Genomic DNA, 26,520 nt, shown 5'->3' with positions numbered 1-26,520 from the left:
ATACAATTCTGTGCTACATAAGTGAATGCAGTGCATTTGTCAAAGAAAGGCTATGTTGAATGAGTGTGAGGTCTTCATTCATAAAACAAGCTTATTTTACTAATAGTCTCTATTAATCTCAGCTTAATTATGTCAGACGTTTTGCACTTGCATACAACAGTGAAAATCGCCAAAAATGCATTTACTGCACCTGCTTAAATGCAGTCATATCCCTAAAAACTATTGCAGGGAAGGAGGAAAAGCTCCCACAGACATGGCTTTTAGGCAGAATATGGGATTATGGCAGAGGGGTTTAAAAACACGAGGTAAAAATGGTAATCATATTCATCAAGTACACAAAGAAGTAAAAACAAGAAGCTCTAGATAATTCTTTTTAGTGGACTCACTAAAATAACAATAACAGCTTGATGAAGAGAACATGATTGTCGAAAGCTTGTCCATTTTACATTTTCTCTTTACATAGTGCAATAAAAAGGGAGCACCTGCAGTTTCTACTTGTGGGTTTTTTTCTTTCTTCTTCTGATGTTAAAAGAAATCATGGGACATCATATTTGTTTTAGGAGCTACTAGTGTAATGTCTGTCTAGTACACACTCCCTACCATAAAGTTACGTTTGAGCCCTCTGGGAATACCTGTGCTGTGCAGACAGTCTGCAGCCTCAAAGTAGTCTTTGCCTCACACCCCTTTCCTTCATTCAAACACATCAGCCCTCCATCACTTTGGAAATTCAGCTAAGGCAGACTTCTCTGTCATGAACGATTTTAGACAAATCACAACAGAATGTGCTATAATTTCCATTACCTGGTTGCATCTACTTTACTAGACACCAGCCACTGCAGCCTCACTGTTGTGGTGTCCTAATACTTACCTAAAAAAAAATATTGTTAACTACACATTGTGGATATTTGAAAGTGCCTAAGAAAGCCATAAACTTAATTACATTGGAGGGCTGGTGTGAGCTCACATGAAATTTGAGCTATCGTTATTAAAAACAGAAATTGCATTTACTTAATGCTTCTTACAGTATACCAGTCAACTTTAAACTTTCAAGGTTTTATAATGAGACAAAACAATATTTTTTAAAAAACAAAAGGTCTGAAGAATTTGATAAAAATTCTTCATTTTATATGCCAAGAGAAGCATTCTTCCTCTTTCTCCCTTTTATCTTCCTCTCTTTTCTTGCCTCTGTCTTTCCCTTCTCCTTCCTTCCTTTTTTCCTTTCCACCTCCCTTCTCTTCTCTAATTAGGGAGAGGTGGCATTAAACTTTGAGTAAGGAAACAATATTTTTGTTTCAGATCCATGTGCTTTTACTACTCAAAGCACTGATTTAGAGGAGAATTTTGGATGAATTCTTATGGCATTTTTCACCCTCAAAGCCTACAGCTCTCCTTCAGGTATCAAGCTATTTCCAAACATTCCTATAACAGCCTCCCAAATTCCAACTGCAGTCTGTGATATACCCTAGCAAGGTAGTCTTCTGTGAAAGACTTCAATAGCCAATGAAGAACTATTATTTTCAATTATTTTTGTAAAGGCACAGAGTAAACCATAGTGAAGTTCAATCAAGGAAAGGTTCAAACTGCATTTCCCAAGTATAGGGCCACAAATGATACCATCCCCTTGCAGTTCTACATTTCTAGATTCAAGTCTAAGGCTTTAAACAAACTTTAAGAGACAAAACAGGACAAGGGGCTAACCTGCTTTTCATGTTCCAATACCACAGAAGGTACTGGAAAAAAAAATCTGTTTCCACGGATGTCTGTCACTGTAAAGACTTAATATATCAAATTCTGAAATGATGACAAAGTGAGGATCTGACTACGTGCTTCACAACACAACTTGCCATAGGTCTCCACTGAGGAGACAGCAACCCCAAGTATGTCAACATTTAATTTTCTTCTATTTTCACAAAACTTTTTAAGAAAGGTTGCCATAATATAAGAAATGTCAGTATTTTCAGAACACTCAGAGGTTTCCTGAGGCAGAACAGCATTACGGATTACAACATTACAACAGATGTTCCTCATACTCATGCATCTAATAAGACAGTCAAACCAATGGGCATGAGGGGCTTATAGGTGATTGTGAGGGTAGATGTCTCCGAAGTGGAGAAAGGCTAAAAAATAAAGTAGTACCTAGAGTGCTGTGCATTCATCTGTGTCGCCCTGTGGTCACCCTGCATCTCTCACCAGTGTGAGATTAACAGTGTGCATTAACTGTCTCATGGCATTCTTTCCAAAGCACTTTCAGAGGAATAAACTTCAGGTCTTATCAGACTAGATGTAGTCCTGTGCCACATCACTGAAGGCATTAAGTCCTTCTATGGTTTTACTGACATCAAAAGTAGCATGAAGACATCTTAAAATCTAAGACTGGAACTCACATTGCAAAGATGCTTTAATGTCCTCCATAAGGTTGTATAAAGAAAATTAAGTATGCATCACAAGGGTCAATTTTTACCTGCTTCTTTAGGATTTTATAGACTGTCAAAGTTTTAAAGTGTTCCTTCTTTCCTGAGACACACCAAACTAAGTCCCACCTCAGGCCCTGAGAACTTCATTTTACCTATGTCTGGAATTTCTTTCTCCAAATTGGCATGTTCACTCTCTTTCTTTACTCTGGTATCTATTAAAATATTACCTTTTCAGGAGATAAGGCAAGATAAGATATATTGGACATAATAGAGCTAAAAGACCTTGCCACTCCCACCCTCCCATGCTAAGCTTTGTTGGTGTTTTTTCCTAGTATTTATTCTCTCCTGAAATTACCTATTTATCTGCTTATTATCTGTCTTCCCTACTAACATATAAGCTTGGTGAGCCAGACTATGTCTTAATCCTTGTGGTATTACTAGTGTTGAGAACTGTGCCTAATACATATGGTAGGTAGTCACTACATATTTATCAAATAAATGAAACGTACAGCTAAGATACTTAGCTTTAAATTTTACAATTTAAACTCATTTCATCTTCTGATGAGAGAGCATCACATACAATGACCCTTCGCGATCTAGATAATGTATGAAGTCAACACGTTAAGAATCACTATTCTGGGAAGAGTGTGTTCAGACCTGGTCTAAAATCATAGCTTGTTGCTGTGGGACATTTAGAGTCTGCAATTTTAGCTAGACCACTGAATGGATGGAGTTAACCCAAGAGCTGACAAGACACACACACACACACACACACACACACACACACACACACACACCAGAAAAACCCAACCCAAACCAAAGCTCTCCTTACTATGGGAATTGGAGAGGATTGCTACTTACTCCAAGCCAACAATAGCTAAAGAAGAGAGGCAAAAATCAGAAGACCTTTGGAAACCATTTCACCAGAGCTGTGTGACACCATGTGTCATTTACATTAAGAGAAGCAATAATCCATATGTCCAGACTGGAGAATCATAAAGTCCTAAATACTGTTTACTTACCTCAAACTAGTGATTCCTTAGGAATTTTTTATATCACATAATAATGAAATGACATGATCTTTATTTGTTTTCCTTTAGATACACATTGAACATTTTCTTTAAGGTGGCATTCAACTTTTAAAATACAAATACCAATTAACTGAGGTATTTTTGGTAGAGGAAAAAACGTCTATCATAATTTTAGTGGCAATAATAGTTCCGTACATTTCTCTTAGCAAATTTAACCTCAGATTTCTAAGAACTATGCAAACATTAATTTACTAAGTTCTGCTATGTTCTCCATGTGAATTAGAATATTATCACATCTTCATTATTTTCAGGTGAGACTCACATGGAAGGACCCATAACTTGCGAAGACCAAATAGCAAAAATAAATAAATAAATAAATAAATAAATAAATAAATAGCAAGATTCTTCCCTTTGAAAGTGGGTACCCAGGGAAGATAAATGAAATAAAGTAAGAATATACCTAAAATAGCCTAACTTGATAACTCAATAGAAAGGCTAAGGACTCTGAACAAACATCCCTGAAAATAGTAGAATTGTTCTTTAAAAATAACAGTAAGCAATTTTTGAGCTTTCACTATGTGTCAGGCACTGTTCTAAGAGCTAGCGGAAATGGGGATGACTTTGTTTCTAGTTCACCACTGTATCCCAAGAGCTAGAACAGTGCCTGGGTCAGAATGCATGCTGAATCCATACTTGTAACAAATGTATGAATGAGAGATGCGTTCTCAGTTCCAAATGACCAAACCATCTAAATTTGTTAACACAACCTGTTTGTAAGTTGGGAACAGGCCATATAAATGTTTGCTCTTAGAGTGAAGGAACAGGGAAGAGGTTTGAATTGACCCAGTGTGTAACTGAATCTAGGGTAACAATGAGCCTTTTTACAATGGAGTTCATTTACTTAACAAACATTTGTTGAACACACACTATATGCTAGGTATTGTAAGAGGTTCTAGAAATAAAGACAAGGTGCTTGCTGTTGCAGAGCTTAAATTATTGTTTATGTTTTTGAGAGGAGGATGTCTTTGTATATAATGTAATTATGAGGCAAGAACTTTCTATAAAGCAGTGATTCTTGTTTGTTTGTTTTTACCATTTTACCATCCTAACTTGCTAATGCTTTGATAATTCAGCCCTTGAGGAAACTATAACAAAATGTAGGTGTACTGATTAATTAAAACATATATCCATAAAGAGGAGTGGCTCTCTGACAACTGATCACTGTATGAAAAGTTAATTTCGGCATCAGGGTGAGGTCTGGAAGGTATGCGTTATCTATCTTTGCTATCTATGTTGCCAATTCTCAACTTTATCTACACAAGTCTTTAGCTTCATTTGGGCTGCTCCAAATTGGAATCCAGATGCAGCTATTAATGGATAAGTCAAAAAATAATATCATTTCACTGAAAAGAAAGAAGCACATAAAATAACAGAAGATAAACAAGGTCTTACCAATTCCCTATCGCATATGGACTAATTAGAAAAGTTATGCTACAAAGGCTAGCAATGGCACCTGTGTTCACCTTCTGGGACTATAACATAAGCTCCTTCTGTCTACTACACAAATTCTCTGAAAGCCTAACTGACCAGAGTACAGCTTGTTGAGGAGTATGCATACTTGGATTTATTTCACTCTGATAGTCCACTTGAGATGTTTGGTTTCTCAAAAACAATCTCAGTTTTTTTGGCTTTACATTTACATGAAATCAAGTTTTTGCAAACATCTATGTTTGTAAACTGACTCTTCAGCTATGCTATGGAAGCTGAGTTCTGTAAGAAAACCAAGGAGTCCAAGGCAATCTAAGTTTGATGTTTAACCATTGCTAGGTTAATTCCTCCTCTAAAAATAAAGTCAAACTACATATGTTAGCTGGGAATTCAGCAATGCTGGGAAAACATTCTAAACACTTATTGGCAAAGCAAGAAAAGGAAAAATATATTGATATATTTGATTTTCAGTATATTGAAATCAAAAACTAAATACAGGTAACAGATCTGCTTCAACCTGCTGCTCTATGCATTTACAAAACCAAAATGTGGTATCTAAAAATCACTCCTCTATTCAGAATTACTTAACATTCCCTTTCTGTTTATACACATTTATGTCAATGATACAACAGCCCCAGGCATTCTGCTACCAATCTCCCTGTACATGTCCATTGACATCGTCTCTATCAAATTCAACCCAATAAAATTAAATGGAATTAAATAAAGCTGTCTGCTTGAACCTCAGTTTTTCTCATCTCTTATTGTATTGTACTTCTTATCATTTATTTATTTAGCTGAGGCAAAAAGCTTTCCAGACACAATTACATTTTCCTTCCTGGTCTCCTATTTCTTAGTTTTTTTTTTTTTTTCCTGAGTGATGTAGTTCATGTCGATTGCCAAAAATAAATAAATAAGTAAATAATCCTTATAATTCTATGAAAATAAAAACGGTATGATAACATAACCGCTATCTCGCAGCAGAGAAGACATTTCCAACTGATGTTTTCCATAAAATTTTCATCCCATTCCATTAGTTTTCATATAACAATATCCTCAACTATTGCCTACTTTCAGAAGATTCCAAATTGTAGGAGACAAGTGCGTGGTTAAGTACTCAAGGGGAAACTTGTTAAAGAAGGGTTTTCGCTCTGGCTTCAGGAGTTAAATTCAAAAACAAACTAAAGAGAATACTAAAGTGTTGAGGATGATATGTAGTCGGCTTCCAGCTTCTCCCCCCACTCCCAGCAAGAGGGTGCCCACATTTCTCACCTTCATTCTCACATTCCCTTCAACCTGTGCATGGGTTTTATGTTTCCCTTTCAAGGCTGCCCTTAATATTAATTTTAACCTGATTTCATGTGTAAATAAACACTTTGGAGTGAGGGAGAAAATAAGACACACAATGATTTTCTCTGGATTCTCTTTCCATAAGTAACATCCAGATGACAAACGATCTCTCATTAATCTCTTGGAAAAAAAAGTCAGTAAGTTTCTTATGTCCTTCATACAGGATTGCTGTTTGTTATAAATTGTGCTGAAGGACCCCACACACAGCAAACTGAAGCATGTGGCATTTAATCCATCACACAGAAGGATCAAGGATTGAGTCAATACTTCTAGGGCTTCTACCCCCCAACTATGCATTTCCATGGTGCCCATTTCCATGGTGTTTAGACCTTCAAACAAACACATTTGTCTAAAAACAAATACATATGTAGGAAAACAGTTCTCCAGGGCTCTTGCCTTTCAGCTGCTTTTAGTTGACAGATGAGAAGTCAGATACAACATTCTGAAATTGTGATTCTTGGTCTTATATAGTGAGAGAGAAATATTTTGTCCCAGGTAGTGGATCTTTCATGGCTTTTGTTAAATAGGCAAGAGAGTCACAAAAAGAGGCCCTGAGATTTTTATCCCACAATGGACTCTTCCTTGGCTTCCTTTCACCTTCTTTCACCACCTTTCACCTTCCTTTCATTTTGAGGATATATGAAATTATTCTGAATGAAAACACTATTTTTATTCTCTCTCTTTAAAAAAAATTTCTAAGAAGTTTGTTTCAAAACAATTCTATGTGTAATATGTTAATATGCTTTCAATACCTTTCTAGATTTCATCAGTCTTACTTATCTTAAAAACATCTGGGGCAATTTGAGGGAAACTGGAGAAATCTCTCCTCTACAGTCCTCCTGTGCCTGAAATTCTATCACTTAAAATTTACAGATGAAGACAATATCCCTAGAAATCTTTTGATTCTTTATTACTTTGGGAAGGGTACTATTTCCCTAAGTACTCTGGAAGGGAATTTTGGTTCTTCACCATGATGGCAAGCTCAGTGGGAATACAGATGTGAACTTCTCCTTAGAGAGGTAAAAGGTTATAGGGAAAGTCAAAGAATTGACAGAAAAGGTCAGGTTTGTTTAATGCCTGGCTTACAGTGCATTAATCCAACCAACCCAACTCCTACATATACTTTGTTCTCAGCTAGAAACTATGGGGAATAAAATGACTTCTTTATGTAACAGGTTAGGCCCCTATGTTTTTCAGCTAAAAACATCCTAGAAATGGCAAATTCAAGTTTCCTAATGCATGTGATTTACACTGATATCCTTGACATACTGATTTAATTACTCTTATCCACTGTGGCCATCAGTTAACGAACATCTCTCCCTGAATATATCCTTCTAAATATCATTCTTCAGTTAGGGTTAGCCAGTAATGTGACTTCAAGGAGTTCACACACGAAGAAAATAAGTGGGTTTTTCTCTTAAGAGAACATATGTTTCTCCCATCATCTGAGCTAAAAACCAAGGAAGCTGCAACAGCTGGGAAAAGAAGGAAAAGCAAATTTAATTTTTAAAGAAAATAGAAAATAAAAGCAATTTGTCCAATTCCAATGTGTGGTATCTATGCTGATTTTCTCAAGGAAAAGTGCTTATTGTCACCAAAATCCCCAGAGTAACCACAGCTGACACACTTCTCAGCATTAGAGCACTTGGCAACTGGCAATAAGGCCTGTTCCTTTCCCAGGCAGATGAAAAGCCAGGCACTCCCCAAACAAAACCAATGCAGCTTTTCTTGACTCTTCAGCTGCCTTCATGTCTTCTGAACATAGTTTTTTTCTGTGCAGTGGGAAGCTCATGGAGCAAATCTATTTTACTCAAAGCACCGAAATCAATACAACGAATATTTCTATTCTTCAGGCTATTTTGACTAAAGGACCTACCCTTAATGTACACTCAAATGTTGCCACTGCTGATATACACATAATTGTACAAAGATCTGAGGAGTACTGTCAATAAACAGAAAAATAAGTCCTGCTAAAGAATGCCTAAACATGCAAAGGAATGCAAATATAAGCCCTCTACCATACACAAGATCTTTGTTTATACCAATTGCACATGGTCGATAGACGAGGACATGCAAAACACTTTTTAATAAACAAATTGTCATCTTGCATTAGCTTATACCAATAGAATTCTTCCAAGTATTTTTTTTTCATAACAAAATGTGTACAGATTGGTTTGGTTATTTTTCATTCTCATCAGAGAAAAAAAAAAAAATCATGTGCCTTAAAGTGTTTCCTCTTATGTGAAAGCAGGAAGCCAATTTCGAAGGCTACCATTTTAATAACAAATGCCTTCATTTATACTTTCGTTAAGAAACAAGCCTATTCCCTTATCTAAGTTCTATGAATGTCTTTCTACTTTTCTCACATTAAACTACATGTGTGAAGTTCCATCAGTGTTATTACCAATATTTATTCCTGATGGCCACAGCTTTTCTAATCTTTGTGTAGCCATATGTTTAATGTTACATAATCCAGTGGGAATCTCTTTTTAAAAACAATAAAATAAATGTGGATTTTAAAAACTGTGATCCTTTTTTAATGCCAAAAGTAAAAACAAAAGAAAGTTTCCAAAATGGACATGAGATAATATATACAATTCACCTTATAAAAAATGTTATTCATGTCAGGAAGTCTTCACACAGTCCTGGAAATTCCAGGCCTAACGTGGCACCAAGTTCACAGACACATCAACTGAAGCATGTCCACATATATCAGTAGCCAATCTTACAGAGATGATTTCATGACACAACACTTACCCTGGTTGAACCATATCTAATTCCTAAATAACAATGATGACTAAGAGTGTTTTATTGGATGATGTTTACTTGCTAACATTTCTTGTAGGAGTCTTGATTAATTGCCTCTTTAATCTTTGAAAGATTATTCTAAAACATAGTAGTGCCTGAGATGTAGAGTTCTTTCCTCTGAACATAAGCACAAATTTGTTGTGGTTAATATGAAATTGCTTTGCAGATCTGACCCCTAACAAGGAAAAAATATGAATTAAGAGCAGCATGTACGTGAAATGTACTAGAAATTCAGGCCATCTCCAGAGAACTACCATCTAATATAAATCACATACTGGTTGGCCATCATCCTTCCACTCCTATACCTATATTTTCTGGGATTAAATGTTACATCAAGAACAACTGATAAACACAATATAAATCACAGAAGTCTACCGATTCCTGAACACTGGGATAATTCTGATCCTCACTTCTTCACTGTGTTGTGTTGGTAATAGTAGTAGGAATGTAACAACAAAATTGTGGCCCAAGTTTTATCTAATTTTGATCCCCCAAAAATAGCCAAGGCTAGAAACATGCAAAAAAATCCCAAAACACAGAACAAACTATTTTGTTTAGTTTCTCAAAAAAATAAAATAAAATAAAATAAAAAGAGAGAGAAGAATCCTTCCTCTGTGTCTTAGGCACATCGACTACAGACACCAATGTGCCTCAGTATCTCTCTCTACTCACGTTCACCTCCCAACCCAGACCTCTCTCTTATCCATCCTTCACAAGAAGCCCCCACTCCCATTCATTGTTCTTCTCATCTCTGTTTTTTTTTCTCTTACTCGAATAAAATACTGCCACTTTATGATAAGTTATCTGCCCTCTCCTCCAGCCAAGATCCCTTTCCCAGTTGTTTTCAATTCCCCTGGTTCTACATTACCAAAGTCCTGACGCTTCACCAGCATAAACAGAATTCTCAGACAGAAAGGCAGGATGGGACCTGAGAGGAGTTCTCTTCTGTGGTAGAAGAAAGACAAGGGATACGAGCCCTTCCATGAAAATATGCAGGCCTCGAAGCTTTGCCAACCATGTGCCAGCGCCCTCTTATTATCTTCTCTGCACAACTCCTCTCTTGTCTCATATTTTGATTAGTTTATCAGTCATAGAAGTTAACTTTCAACATACAGGGTAGAGAAGTTAGGATATTCCCTTGTCTCTTTTTCTTAGGTCCATGGGTCTATGTCCATCCCCCAAATGTGAAAATCTATTAAACTCGTCTTTCCGTATCTCTGCCTTCTTACAGTCTTCTGATAGCCCCAACTTTACTTTTATTTTTAGAGGACCTTTTCACCTTCTTCTGGTCAGAACAATATTATTCTTATTCATCTTCCTTTTCTTCCCAAATATCCCTCCTCTGGCTTAACCTAACTATGCTACTAGTACAAAATTCATCTTTCTCATTAAACAAGTCCAATCTCTGAGATCCAAAGCACCCAAAATAAGAGCTCTCTTTAATTATTATCAGTCGAAGTGACTTAAACTCATATACATTTAAGCGAGAGATAGAAAGTGTTGTGAAAGGATATATATGGGTCAGAAAGATGAAGTGAATTATTTAAGGTCATAAAGTATGGAATCGAGCTCGGACTTGGCTCAGACCTTCTTTCTGTCACGATCTCTCGTTGTTTTTCCCTGTATTCATTGATTGTTAAATCTTACTACTTGTTTTTTCACATACAAAAAGCTAATGTCTATATCTTTGCAACATAGTGTTCTCTTAACCACAAATATACACTCATGTTCGAAAGCTTAGTCACATAAAACACTAAACAACTCATAGGTCCTTCAGAATATGCTCCAACTTAACTTTCTAGTCTTCCTTTTTGCCACCTGATCCACTGCTTTCTTGCCACAAATCAACTGTACACATAAAGCTCTTATCTCTGCATAAAACTTATTTTTCTTTCCTCTTTCCACCAGGAAAAAAAAAAAAGTTAAGTACTTTTTATAAAGAGCAAACTCAGATATCATTTGCTCTTGGAAGCCTTCCCCTTATCTGCTCCCTAAAGCTTTCAACATCTCCACTTCCATAATACTTCCCCCTCTAGTAGATTATATGTATTACTGCTTTAAAATTCTTGGCCCCTTATTAAATTGTGGGATTCTTCTTGGTAGAGCACATGATAAATATTGGAGATACAAGAATTAAAAATATTAACCTTGCCCTCAAAAAGTTTCCAATATAGTCAAGATGTCAAAATCATAAACTATGGTCCAGCTCAGCCATAAACAGCATATTTCTATATAATTGACTTGAATTATAGTTGCACATATTTGTTGTTGTTATAATCAAGGCTATATTACATGTGGTACAAGTACCCCAAAATTGACTCACAAAAAGCAGAGAAATAGTCAACGTACATAAGAAGGACAGCAAGGAGAAATAAACTATAAAGATGTAACGGGAGGAAAGAAAAAACACCGAGTTAATTGAAGTACAGGCTTAATGTAAGAAAAAGCAGCTTGGGGAAAGGAAGTTGAATTAGTTCAAGATATTTTTGGTAGCAAGAGCCAGAAAGGCTACAGTTGCCAGAAATGAAAAAGGGACTGACTATGGAGCAAAGCTATGCTCCAGTGTGCCACTGGGCATTGAGTTCAGTGATTTATATAGTTTATTTCAACTAATACTCATAACCACCCTGTGAGGTAAGAACTGTGAGGAAACAGAGGCTCAAAGCAGTTATGACTTGCTCTGCTAGTCACTGAAAGAGCCAGGATTCAAACTCAAGAAGTCTGAATTCCAAAGTCAATTCTTCATATATTCAATTATGGCCTAAATCCAAGGAGGCTGTGTCCACAAAAATTACTAAAATTACTTTATTTTCTCAAAGATCAAAGTCTCAGAGAGATTGCATATGATCCCAAGGCTCTTCACATGGTAATAAAAAATAAATTCATTTTATAGTATAATCAGCTAATAGCATACTTGAGATGAAGATACCTTGGAAACCATCTAGTGCAACCACTTATTTTGCAAATATTGAAGATACTAATGCTATCTAATTGAATTATATAGATTACTAAGGAGAAAAGTTTTGAGAAGGAATAAAGTACAAATTCTTTGTTCCTAAAGCTGAAGATCATGAGAAAAATACCATCTTATCCTGTGTAGGTGAGCCCCATAATGCTAGACACTTTTTTTTTTTGAATAATTGTATCTCCATTATCCAGGACTGTAAATGGTGGCTGTTACTAGCACATGGTACACATTTTACAAAAGGAGGTGCCCAAATAACATCAGTTTCATGAAGGGATGAGTGGGTCTGTGTGGGAGAGTGTGTGTGATGTGGGTGCAAGAGTATAATTAATCAGGAGTTTGAACATATTAGTTGTGTATTATTAAATTAAGTTTTGTCTGCCATTTGGTTCACATCATTTTCTCCTTGAAATTTTCCAACATCTTCAATGCCTTACATAGTAAGATCTTTGCTTTCAGATGACTTCATCAGAAATCAAGAGTTTAGTATACCATCAATGAATGGAATTTGCACAGACCTTTGGGTAGAATCATCAGGAAAATTTTTTTAAACTTATCAAGAAATAACTCAAAAATATTTTGATAAAGTGGTAATATGAACATTTCCTTTTTATCTTAGTTTTTGGGGGGTGGGGAACACAGAAGCGATGTTTCATTTCTAAAACCATGTTCCCATGAAGCTGAGCAGAAGGACTGCTTATAACAGAATTTTCCAGCCAAATTCTCAAAGGGCCCCCAACAGGCTTTCTCAATTTGTGGGCGCTGTCCTCTCACAATCTATTCCTTTCCAGACTCTCCTTGGAAACCAAAGATTTATGTCATTCTCTTCATATTTTAAAATGAAATTGGTCCTGGTTAAAACAAAAATGAAAACTGAAGGCCTGTCTTTATTCCAAATACCAGTGCTGTCTGGACAAATGCCTCATTAATATGCCCTATTTTGAAGACACCACCAATGACTTTGCCTCTGCAGGAGTCTTAGCATTATTTGGACATTTCCAGAAATCAAGCTCACTACGGGCATTTGTAAAGATGAGTTGTACTTAGGCAGAGGCCTGAAAAGGAAAAGTAAATAAACCCCGGGTTATAAACGGGGAAACAGACCCTCCTTTTGATAAATGACTTATAAATCTCCTGCTCAAATTCCCGAGTCAAGGAAAAGTCACATGGCCTGAATGCATTTCTTTTAAAAAATGAATATTCACTTAGTAATCCTGAAATGCTTTCTGCTCTTTGAATACATTCAAACAAGTAGGTATCGTAGCATTTCACTGATAGCTTATCAAACCACAGAACAGAACAGGAGGAGTGATTAAAAAGGGCTTTCCTAGGGGACCTCCATGGTCATTGTTCTATAAAAACATATGAACATATTGCTATAAACTCATCTTCACAGGAAGTCACCCAGCTAATAAGCACAGACCTGCAAGTTAATATTAAAATTCACTTTGATTTCAGCAGCAACAAAGCTGATCCAACTAGGAGCTATTACATAAAACTCTTATTGTCATATTCGTCATCACCACTCTCAGTAGAGACCACTGCCAGCACCACAAAGCCCTCAGTTCACCTCAGGAAATATGCTACACAGACGGCCATCCCAATAACAGTGCGGTGCTGAGATGGCCCTGTTTATTTTATCAGAGTGGCACTCCTTTAATTTTTCAATTCTCTTTATTGATGTCCTCTTTCATGTATAGGTCTATTAGATTCTACTTCCTCTACTGTCCTCCCAGGAATTGGTGCTTGCCAACTACAATAAGTTGTTTTGACAACTTGTCTAGCTATACAATACTCTGTTTCTTTCCCTCTGCAGTCTTTTTGGCTTCAAATGAGTGCCTTCAAAATATAGCAGAGACTATCCAACCAAACTATGCAACAGGGGGAAAAACAGCTTTCTATGCGCAAGTACCGTCCTGCCAAAACCACAATCTTCCGTGTGCTCAAAGTTCTCTTTCCTTTCCTCCTTATTTTTATGGATAAATCCCCCCTTGCTATCTTGTCTACTCCTATCTTAATAAGGAATGACTGCCGTGACTACCCCCATCAACCAACGCCATTCACCGCCAGCACCTCTGCTCTCCTCGTGTGCTTCAAGAAGAACTGATTAGCACTTTGCATAATTAACCTGATTAGCACTGTGCATAATCAAACTGATTAGCACTTTGCATAATTAAAAAGAAATAATAATAATAACAATAATAAGCACTAAGTAATATCAAAAGCTGTTAGTCCCACAGCCCTTTGGTTACCTCCAAGATGAGTTCAGTGCGGCATTATTTGCACCTTCACATTGAAATCTTTAACTCAAAAGTCAAGAAAATAAATTAAAATGCTTTCAATCCATTGACCTATTATGATTTTCATATCCATATCAGTTATCAAAATAATCATTCTTGTCCATGTGTGCCTTCCTCAGTTTCAGTCTTGCATTATTTTTATCCATATCAAAATGGACAAGATGTAGATATAAAACCAAATCAATAAAAAAAATTTGGAATTAAGTTAGAATCAAGACTTATGCTTCTTATGTAGCTATAGAATTCTCCTATGTACTGTTCCTGGGTGATAATGAGGTATATGAAAAGAACTGGACAGCCTTTCAGGAACACCTGGCTCTGACATTTACTGTGTGATCTCACTTAAGTCACTTAACTTCTTAGAACTTCAGTTCCCTCACCTATGAAATGGAAATAAATAAGGTCAATTCTGAAGCCTCAAGGGTTGTTGTGATGATAGAATAAAACAGTAATTTAGGAAGGTACTTTGTAAACAATAAGGTTCTGGATATATGAGAGACCCCCTTCTACTTCTCCAAACCTCTTCTCCCCTAAATTTTATTTCCTACCATGGACAACCTTAAACATTGGGAATGATAATAAAATTCTATACTTTCAGTGCCTTGGAATTAAAAGTTATAAAATTCTTTTGCATACTTTATCTTATTTCCTATTCAATAGCTGAATGTGATTAAAATTTTGACTTGGAGTTATAATTTAACTTTAGTCATTATTGTATCCATCACAGCCCTCATTTGTGTTTCCACAGAGGTTAAAATCAAGCTGTTGCTGGAAATTCATAAGAGAATAGAAGAAAATCTAGTATGTTTCTATTACCTGAGGACTGAAACTAGGAAAATTCCGAAACTCTGCTTTTCTCCACCCACCATCGCCAGCCATCTGCTCCTGATGACCTTCAAGGCTTTGTTCAATCCCACTTTCCTCCAGGAACCTACTTCAGACACTCTTCAATCCAACCTTCTCTCTTTTTTTCTGGTGCTCCCATACAATTTTATCTGTAACTCTACTGTGTACAGTATGCGATGTTTTAAGTTGGTATGTGTCTGATTCCTCTGGAAGACTAGGAGCTCCCGGAGAGAAGCCACCATGTCTTTTGACCTGCCACAATGAGTGATGCATATGGTGAGCACATAACACACTCGTTATGGTGGACTTGAGGAAACTGGACACTAAAGTATGTTTTTTACTGTGTACTTACTATGTAACTGCTATATGCAAGTCTGAATGATTGCTTCACTAACTGTTTGCTGGGGACTGGGAAGGTATTTGACATACCCATAACCACTTTACTGACCATTAAAATGTTTAATGTCTGTCAAGTTACTTTTTATTTATTTATTTACTCAATTATTCACTTAATCATTAAAAAATAGAGTGAAAAAATGTGAGTGCCTAGTAAGTTCTAGGCATTGTGCTAAACATTCAATACAGCATTGAGCAAGCTCAAAAAGGAACTGTTGGTTCCTCTAAAGAAGTTTATAGTCTGCATGTATCTTAAAGAGCCTATGTTAGCCTTTAAAAGGCTGGGGTGGAGTAGAATGGAAGGGGAACCTTTGAAGTAGCCAAGATCATCAGTTGCAAGCTACCCACCATGGAGCCATAAGCCTCTCAATCTAAAGGAAAGGAACCCACATAAGCAGTCAGTGTTCCTGAGCCAATCATCCATTTTACAATTCATTTAATTCAAGAAAGAAAATGCTGCTGTGGAGATTATTCAAGTCCAAATGTTCCTGGTGAAGGTGCTTCCAGTAATTCTGGGAAAGAAGCCAATCCCCTAGTTTTATATGTAAATATTTAAAAAACACACACATATATGTAAGCACAAAGGAAAGGTCAGGAAGACGTAAGTCTTTTAAAAATCTATTTTAATAATTTTTTTCTATAACTGTCCACAAAAGTTTGGGCTTTTTTGTAGCCTTACATTTTCTTTTACACAATACACCTGCTTTTTTTTTTCCTAAACTAAATATTTCTTCCATCTAATGACTCTCTTTATTAGACAGCATCTAATTTGCATACATTTACATACAATTTAACTGCTAGCTTGTGAGAACAAAGAAATGGCTCTGTATTGTACTGAAGGACAATACTCAGTAAAGGAAGGTATAAAAACCAACCAGCTCAGTGACTGTGTAAGCTCTTTGTTTCAGATATACCAGGCTTTTTTTTTCAACATACCAGTTAAAAGGGGCAAAAATTATTTCATCAAACAATGAAAGATACAGCACTACTTTGTTTAACTGCCCATTTCCTCCCCAGCTTGCTTACTACAATTCAGGGGTCTAACTTTCCTGAATCTACAATTTCCTTTATTAGATTTGATGGATTCAATCCCTTCACATATTTTTGTTTCGAGTCTTATTCCTAAAACAACCTGGGATTCTGCTGTGATAAAGCTCTGCTCCGATGCTAATTTGTGCTGCCACCTGCCTTGTTCCAGGAATGGACGGGGTAGATATGACATCCTGTTCTCCAGTGAAAAATGCATACCCATACCTTAGTAAGAAGAGATTTTACTGGGACTTCTGGTCTTTATGTTATGAACCAACTCTTCAAAAGAAATGGTTTCCAGCACCCACTGGGGAGTAGATGGGAAAAGAGGACCTGAACGCAGCGGGTATACGCCAAAGGAGAAATAAAGAGTTGAGTCAACTGTCTCTCCACTTTGCAACGCCACCCCCCTGTAAATCTCCAAACCCAGAAGACTACTGCGACATTTAAAAAAGAGAAGAAAAGAAGAAAACAAACAAACCATAAACCTGGGGTCCTTGATCCTCATTTGAAAATGAATTCCTATACTCTGTGACACAGGGTAAGTCACTATGACTCTTCTCTGTGCCTCTCATCTTTGACGCTTGGAGAGGGAGATTATAGAAAGCAATCTTGAAGAGTTTGTTCAGTGTTTTGTAAATATTAACTATTGAAAACACATGAAATAAGTAATAAAGCTGCGGTCACAACCAATGAAAATAAACACGAGAAGGATTCGAGTTTCTGAAATGCCATGTGTAAAATACCACAAAAAAATAAAGTATGGTATATAAAAATGCTTCAAAATTATAACAAACGATACAGATATAAGGCAAGATACTAAGACAAATTAAAAAAAAAAACATAAAGCCACATATGAATTGCCCCAGAGGCTCAATGGAAATATAATCCATAAGTGGGTGCTGGAAGTGGTCATGGAAGAGGCATTTTTAAAAATATGTTTAATATCATTAGGTGTCCTATTTTCTGCATCTGATAATGCAGATTTACAATTTTAATGACCAAAAGAGGTGTGAACTTGTCAGTGATAAGTGAAGAAATTCTACTACTCTGTGGGGCTGCAGAATGCCCACATGGTTTGGAACCTTCAGCAGCCAAACAGATTGCACAATCTCTACCAGCGATCTTGAAGCATGTCTGATTTTCCACCTGGTGAGAAGAAGCCTGAGTTAGAGACTTGTATTAATGCTGGAGTGCTGGCATAGACCAAGTCTGCCAACTTCTTAACCCATAAGCAATTCTGAATAATGATCCAAAAGCACTTAAAAGAAATGATCAGACACTGTCCTTTTAACCTGTCCTTTTAAAATTAGACATCGTCCTCTAGGTACCGACTAGCTTCTAGTCCCTATAATGAGAAGAAAGGTAGGTATTGATGATCCTCTGAAAACCATGGCTTAGCTCTAAAACCACCCTGAAATTCCAGGGAAACTGACCTTGACACCCCACACCCCTTGCTCTAGAACAGACAGAGGCAATCACCTCCTGAGGGGTTGTAAGTTTAACATGGAAGTTCTGTTTCTAAGGCTCACTAGATCTCTCTTGTTGATATAAATTTGAGGTTGTGCTTATTTCCCATGTCATAGAACACTATCTGTTGGTACCCGGCACCAGACCTATTTTCTACACTTTAACAGATTAAACTCTGCCTTGTTTGTTTGTAAAGCATCTCTTAATACCAACTCCGCCAACATCACCTGTGCTGGAGGTGGTTAAGATCCACCTCCCCAAAGCATGTTACCACGGTGACAAAGTAGTGACCTAATTTGCACACACCTGCTGGGTTAATTGGGCCAAAATGAAAGATGATATATATGCTCAAAATCCAAAACTGATTTTTTTCTTCAAAATTAAATATTTGATTTTTTTAAATTAGCAGTTTCTAAAGCTAAGTAACGTACTCCAGGTGTGCATTTGCCAGTTAATATACCCTGAATGTTTCATGACACTCGAGGAGCAAAATATATTGAGTGATGAATACAAATCTTTTATGTATTTTCTGTGTGCCATGATTAGTATGAGTAAGTGGTCTCAATCACTGAATACATGGGGTGTGCCTAAGGGGTCAGGCTACTGCCTCAAAGCAAATAAGGACATTTCAACTGTGCCAAGTTAACAGTCTGAGCCGTTTCTGAAAATGCAAGTTCATTCTGGAGCTGTGCTCCATAGCCTGTGACAGCCAGCAACATCTCCCAGACAAAAATGTTACTTAACTCTGCTTGACCTCTTCCTACTTCTTTGTACTCATCCTTCTCAGACCACTGATAGCTTTCTTTGAGCCATATAAAGTTACACATCAAGAGCTGATGAAAATATGAGCAGGCACTTGCAGAGACTGCTGATGAAGCCACAGCAACATGTAAGTAGCATAGGTAAAGGCATCAAAAGCTTGAAAGTTGCGTATCTCTGTGACTCAACTATTTTGCTTTTAGTTATTTATCCTAGGTACATAATCAAAGATGTTCATGAAAATGTGTGCACAATGATATTCTTCATATGTTATTTTTAATAGAGAAAAATCGGAAGCAATTTACATGTCCAAGAATAAGAGACTGGCTAAATTGTTATAACACATCCATTGTGTGGAATACTATATAATCAATAAAAAAATCATGCCTCAGAAAAAGTATTTATTAACACAAGCAAGTGCCCACAATGTATTGCTAGTTGAAAAAATCAGAATCCACAATCATGCAGAGTATAATCCTACGGTTTTGTATGCACGCATATATACACATGTCAAAATGTTAATATTGATCTTCTAAGTGGGAATAGCAATGTCAAGCGTGATTTTATTGTCTTTTGCTTTTTTGTGTTTTCCAAATAGTTTCACCATGCTGGTGTATTACTTTTATAATTGAAAAAATAAATACTCTGTTAAAAATAAACGGCAGGGGATCCCTGGGTGGCGCAGTGGTTTGGCGCCTGCCTTTGGCCCAGGGCGCGATCCTGGAGACCCGGGATCAAATCCCACATCGGGCTCCCGGTGCATGGAGCCTGCTTCTCCCTCTGCCTGTGTCTCTGCCCCTCTCTCTCTCTCTCTCTCTGTGACTATCATAAAAAAAAAAAAAAAAAGATAAAAATAAACGGCAGGAAAAAGTTAAATTACATTTCCCGATTCCTCTCCCTCACTTAGATTTCACATCTCATCTGGCCTCACCTCTCTTCTTATCAATTCCAGTCATGAATAGATGTTAAACGGAATAATATTCTTTTATTGCTAAATATTCCACTTTTCTAGCTGAATGGATCCTTTACTTATTTAAAAACTTGACAAAAATGTCAGCCATCAGAGCCTGGGTAGTCTCCAAGTCGCTTCTTAAGCTTAGAAAACCAAATGAATAACTGCCCTTGCCCTTCTGTAATAAGGATGACTTGAAGTGAACTTTTCAAGGTACAAACATATCTATTTATCACCTGGCTATTGCATCCTGCTTAAATTACAACATTCACATTTTGATTTTATTTGTAAAGTTATAAGGTCTTACTGATAAGTAAGTGCTTCTCTTAAGTAAGTAAAATTAACATTACCATATGAACTGGAATTGCTGTTAAAAGTATCTCGCTAGGGGTTTGATTTATTCTATGATGCTTTCACTGATTTAATCATTGCTTAGATTATCAAAATACAATAATTTATTCTCATAAGTAAAAAAGTTTCTTGGGATTTTCCTATGTCATAAACAATAGATATCAGTGATTGATAAATAAAAGAAAAATATGCCAATTGTGACATCTCAGTTCTTATTCCAGCATTTTTTTTTTTTTGCCTTAGTGCTTTGTTCTTGCTAAAAAGTTCATGGGATGAAAAATGTGATTCTTTTACATTTCAAGTAATGAAATAAAGTTTATTTTCATGTCCCAAAATAAGTGTTATTAAATATTTTTAAAACATATAATACACAAAAATAAATTGTTGAATTAAATATGTAAATATTAAAAGAGACTAAATCACCAGTGTACTAGAAATATATATGGGTAATTTTGTCATGAGTTTTCTATACCACAAAGGAAATGACTGATAAATACTAGTCTCATAAAAAGTCTATAGTAAAAGTCAAAAAGCAAATTAAAAACTAAAAAATAGTTCAAACATCTCTTACATAAAGTTTTATTTTCTGCTGATACACAAAGAGGTTATACAAATCAACAGAAGATTAAAAAGAACCTCTATAGAAAAATGAAAGAAATACTTAATAGCCAATTCACAGAAAAAGAAATATAAATGGCTAGTAAAATCTTTAAACGTGTTTTTAATCCAACCCATAAATAAAGAAATGTAAATCAAAATAACAATAGAATATCATTTTCACTTTTCAGATTAGAAAAAAGATGTTAAAACTCAGTTTTGGTTAGGCTGTGGAAAGCAGAAATTCTCATACACTGTTGTATAGAAGTATATATTAGACCATTAATGAGGCAAAAGTTTTAATAGCTGTAAACATTTTAATTATACAAATATTCTAGGAAATTATATTATGCACATTAAAATGAGTACAAAATATATTTAGAAGGTTGTTTATTGCAATATTTTCTGAGTAGAAAAGAAATTGGAAATAACCAAATGTCCATAAATTTGGCAGGGTTAAATACATTCTATTATATCTATAAAATGGAAATATTAGGCAGCTATCTAAAAAAAAAGATGATATAGCATAATACTCTATAGTGTAAATACCATAAAAATCTCTGGGATATGGCATTAGAAAACAAAACAAAATATAAAGATAACTTTAATGGTATGATTATCTCTTCAATTTTATTTGTCTTTTCCTTTCTGTTTTTAAAATGGAGGTATCTTGGTACATTTCTGTACAAATACACTTGAAACTGTTTATTTCTGGTAATAGCACTATAAGTTGGTGAAGAAATACTTTTCATTTCATATCCATGAATGCCTTTTATTTTCAAAAGTTTTTTACAATGTGCAAGTATTTTTAAGATAAAAACGGCAAAGACAATTGTTCAGTATAGTGAGAAATGGTAAAAAGTACCCTCTAAGGAAGTAGAGTACCTCATCACTAGATCCCTCACGTGTACTTGATTGCACCTATTCACTGTTTCCATTTCCTCCTCTGTAAAATAATTGAATTACACTAGAAAGGTAGTATGTAAATTATCTTATATATCTACAGGCTATAGTTTTATGTCTTAAGAATCCATTATAGAAGAGTGGAAAAACATGTTTGAGATTTCAGTATCTACTTTGAACATCTATAGCTACTACAATCAACAAATCTCTATTTGGTACTTTATAGACAGACTGTAGTCATGTCTTTATGGTGACAGAGAATAATGAATAATGCTGAAAAATTTGACAAGCTGAATAAACTAAATATGCTCATTGTCCAAGTAGTGCTTCTGGGCCTCAACAGGTCTCAAAGTTTTGAAACATGCCAAACAGGATTGATCCAGAAACGTATTTCTTATATACTTTACTGCCAACTTCTAACCTTGGCCCAGGTATTTTCTTGAATTTACCCTTGATATATGATATCAAATACACAACTTGAGTAGAACAAAATGTCAAAATGGTTTATAATTTCAGCTATATATTGCCATATGCACTCTTTAGAAGTTTGTGATATTCTAAAACATTTTAATGCATGCTCTCAAGTTATAGGAAGTGCTGTGAACCTTTTTAATTTGTGCTCCTTTAAACTTTGATACGATAATTACCTTCTTCCATTGTGACTTAATATTCGTGTCATTTGGATTGTGTTTTTAAAAGCAAAACATCTCAAAAATAAAAGCAAAACCTCTCAGTCATGGTTTGGATGACAAATAATATGTTCACTTAAGTTACACAGTGGAAATTTCACACTGTGTTTTCTCTAAGAAAGTAGTTTGTTCCTCCATTTCTGGCTTCCATGATTGTGACAAGAACAGAACCATGATTCAATGGTATAACTGATAATAATGTTGTGTTATCAATTGCATCATAATTTGGTTTATAAATTGGAATGAAAGTAAAGCCTATTGAAAATTATATTAAGAGACTTTTTGGTTTCTCTAGTGAAAAAAAATTAAGCCCTCTCATCTAAAATCTTAATAATTTCTGAAAATGTCATTTGGCTCCATTTTTCAAATGCCCACAGTGGACTGTCTACTTCCTTGTGCATTTTTTCATATCGTATGCCTGGGTCATGGTAATGCTGTCATCTGTTACAGCAGCAAGCAATAAGAAAATAATAGTGCTGTGAGTGCAATGTTGATTAGACACATTAAACTCAGGAAAATTCAATCAAATCTCATCAATTTCAATAATTTACCACCACACGTCCTTGTCTAGTTAGAGATAAACAATTTAATTTTGAATGAAGCATTTGGAGAAATTTCTACTTCAGAATGAAAGTAAAGATGAAAGGATGAAAAGAACAGATTTCCTGTGCTCACCTCAAATGGAAAGTTAACTACATATTCCTGAAAAGTTCTGTGATTAATCTTGGCCTGCCATGAAACTAATACTTAAAAAAAATAAATAAATCTAAAGTTTGACCTTCCATTTTCATTTACAGCCTGGATACACGGAGAAAAAGGAAAGGGGGTGATATTATTCCTAGAAAACATTATTTGCCATAGAGGGAAATGATGATTCAAGAATCCCTGTAGTTCTACCAATCCCTTGCACCAGAGTGGCAATGGAATTGACAAGGACAGCTAAGAGTAGCAATGAATCCAGTCTCTCTGTGGCCAAATTAATTTTGGCTTTCACAAATAATAAGTTTGTTCAACTTTAGGGAGATACAGTTGAGCATCTTTCGTTCATTTCTGAATGCCTATTATTACTGTGTTTACTATCAAGATAAAGGGGATCCCTGGGTGGCGCAGCGGTTTGGTGCCTGCCTTTGACCCAGGGCGCGATCCTGGAGACCCAGGATCGAATCCCACGTCAGGCTCCTGGTGCATGGAGCCTGTTTCTCCCTCTGCCTGTGTCTCTGCCTCTCTCTCTCTCTCTCTGTGACTATCATAAATAAATAAAAAATTAAAAAAAAAAAAAAAGAGGAGCATCAGCTGGTTGTCTCTGAAGCTGACCTCCTAATTGTACATTGTTAATAGCTAACAGACAGGGCATGCATCCCCTTGTCCCTCTGTTCTAATACATATATACTTTGGGGGCACAATCTTGAGCAACCGGTGAGAATACAGAGATCAAATTTAGATTAATTCAGTTCTGGTATTATTTCCTCAGAAAGCCCACCCTTGACCACCCCACAAGAAAACTCACCTGTAATATCTCGTAATCATGTGGTGGAAAGGGCAAAAAAATGCTTCCAATTCTATCCCAATTCTTTTAGGAACGGTTCCCTCTGTCAACTCCTACCGTAATAGTAGTCTACTCCTTATATGAAACAAAAAACACTTTGAACAACCTCAGAATCAACTTGGGAGAAGTACAAAAAAAAATGGAGGTGTTTCATTTGGTCATAGCTGAGCTTCAATTCTGTCAGTCAATAACTGGCTACATAAAGTTTGAAATTGACTTTTCTGAGCTGAGCCCTGCTTTTTCAGTCTGATTCTGGAACCTCTGACTTCCAGTTATCGCTTAATGGAGGTGTATTTCTATAGATACCCAGATTCATAATTCTCTAATAAAGACCTTGCCTATGCTAAACAGAGAGATAAGTTTCATGGTTTCAACAGCTAAAATCTAGCACAACATCTTTGTCATTCTACAACACTAAATTTCAGGTGCATACATGGCCTACAGAATCTAAAGACCATTATGAAAAAATTTTCTGTAACTAATGATTTAGTTTATAGATAAACTTTTTTAGAAGTTTTATGTACTTCACAAAATATTTGGTATCTTAATACACACGGCTTCATAAAAAAGCCAAAGTCAGGTTTGAATTTTGCCCTGCATCTGTGGAGTAACTGTAACCCTGTTAATCACTACCTATTCTATCCCCCAAGTTTAATATTTATAATAAAGAGAAGTTTCTAATAGATTAAAAGACTATGCAAGAGAATGACTCGTGATTCAATTAAATCCATAAAAAATACTAAGGTGTTAAGGCAACAAGTATTCTATCAATACTGAGCAGAAAAACTGTCAACTACAGAAGCAAGAAAGTATTAATATGTGACTATGTAAGTAAGCCTTCCATAGATATTTAGATATTTACTATAGAAAAATAAGGTTACTCTCTATAGTAGGTTGAATAGTGTTCCCCACAATTTCATGCCTTTCTAATTCCTCAAAATATGTATATCATTAGGAAATAAGGCCTTTGCAGATGTAACTAGTTAAGGTTCTTGAGACGAAATCATCTTGGATTTAAGGTGAATCCTAAACTCAATGACTGATGTTCTTATACGAAAAGGAGAAAACAGAGAGACACTGACAGAGGAAAAGGCCATGTAAAGATGGAGGCAGAGTTTGAGGTTATACTGCCAAAAGCTAAGGGATACAGGGGGTCACTAGAAACTATGGCAAGAAAGATTCTTACCTACAGCCTTCAAAGGGAGTATGGCCATTCTGGACCTTGCTTTTGGACTTCTGGCCTCCAGTACTATGAGAAAATAAATTTGTTTTAAGCCAACCAGTTTGTGGCAATTTGTTACAGCCTTCCTAAGGAATTAATAGGCTACCTCTGTACTGCAACAAAGTTGAAGCTGACACAGCAGTTCCATAAGTGTAAATGGTGACATCAAAGTCTCCGACTGATAGGAACATTTAAGTATGGAAAGATCAAAGAGAAAACTTACTGGGAGGTTGCAATGAAGTTTGCTAGTAGTAGTAAATCAACTTTAAAAGGGATTTGGCCCTCTGTTTCGAGTTGTTCCCTCTTAAATCCTATAGATAGATGCTATCACAAAATAATGTAACCTCTTCTAATCCCATGCTTTCAAGAAAGTCAAAGACAGGTCTTAAACAGGTATCAGTCTTTAAAAAAAAATACAAAATTTTAAATAAATACTAAAAAAAGAAAATTATGACATTTATATTTTTTAGAATCCCGAGTGAAATACAGACTTGAAATAATAACTATTTTATGATGGTACATGATCAATAGCAGAGGTATTCTTAATATCACTTAAGCAAACATAGTTTAAGTAGGCTCCATGCCCAGTGTGGAGCCCAATGCAGGGCTTAAACTCACAACCCTAAAATAAAGACCTGAGCTGAGATCAAGAGTTAACTACTTAAGACTGAGCTACCCAGGTGCCCCAAATGAATATCACTTAAATCAGTAAGCAAATTAAAAATTATTTATGTTGTTGAAGAATTGGATTCAAAAAGTAAATATGCCCATTTTTGATTAATGGAAATTATGACATCAAGTGACAAATACACAAGGGAAAAATAAATTTTCTTTTGGCCTAGAGTATATCCTATCCTGACACTGGTAAAGATACTAGTGAGTATGCATTACTTTGCTTGAGGCATCAGATCAGCATGATTACGAATTCTGTTTGTCTCTTACTACTCAAAATTAAACATTTTTTAAAGTAATACTGAACTCAGCTATACAATTTGCTATATAAATTTAAGACATTATTAAAGCAACATTTTAGGTAATTTCCAGTTTACTTCTTTTTTCCTGTATACTGCATTATGTTTCTATACTTACTTAAATCTCAAAATTCAAAAGACCCTAACTCACATTTTTTATCTTTAAAAAGTTATGACCTATAGTGCAATCCTATTTTGATCTTTTTTTTTTAAGATTTTATTCATTTATACATGAGAGACAGAGAAAGAGAGAGGGAGAGGGAGAGACACAGGCAGAGGGATAAGCAGACTCCATACAGGGAGCCCAACGTGGGACTCGATCCTGGGACTCCAGGATCATGCCCTGGGCCACAGGCAGGTGCTAAACCGCTGAGCCACCCAGGGATCCCCTATTTCGATCTTCTTAACAAAAACCAAGAAGAGCAAATAGTGTGAA

At 35.8% G+C, this 26,520-nt stretch overlaps 1 protein-coding gene across 25 annotated transcripts in view; it reads right to left on the bottom strand.

Annotated features, from left to right (window-relative positions):
• The window catches only part of ZBTB20 (zinc finger and BTB domain containing 20), a 770,327-nt gene that overhangs the window by 531,264 nt on the left and 212,543 nt on the right, over window positions 1–26,520 (bottom strand). For 3 of the 25 annotated variants that reach the window (XM_041727104.1, XM_041721633.1, XM_041725506.1), the window contains one exon: window positions 25,078–25,140. The exons of the other annotated variants lie outside the window; for them this stretch is intronic. The gene's annotated coding sequence lies outside the window, so the exon portion shown is untranslated. The remainder of the gene's footprint in view (window positions 1–25,077; window positions 25,141–26,520) is intronic. 25 annotated transcript variants of the gene reach the window in all.

Source organism: Vulpes lagopus, chromosome 1 (assembly GCF_018345385.1).
Source record: "Vulpes lagopus strain Blue_001 chromosome 1, ASM1834538v1, whole genome shotgun sequence".
In the NCBI taxonomy this organism is placed as follows: domain Eukaryota; kingdom Metazoa; phylum Chordata; class Mammalia; order Carnivora; family Canidae; genus Vulpes; species Vulpes lagopus.
The sequence above is the reverse complement of the archived record's forward strand: the minus strand, read 5'-3'. Positions and strand labels throughout refer to the sequence as shown.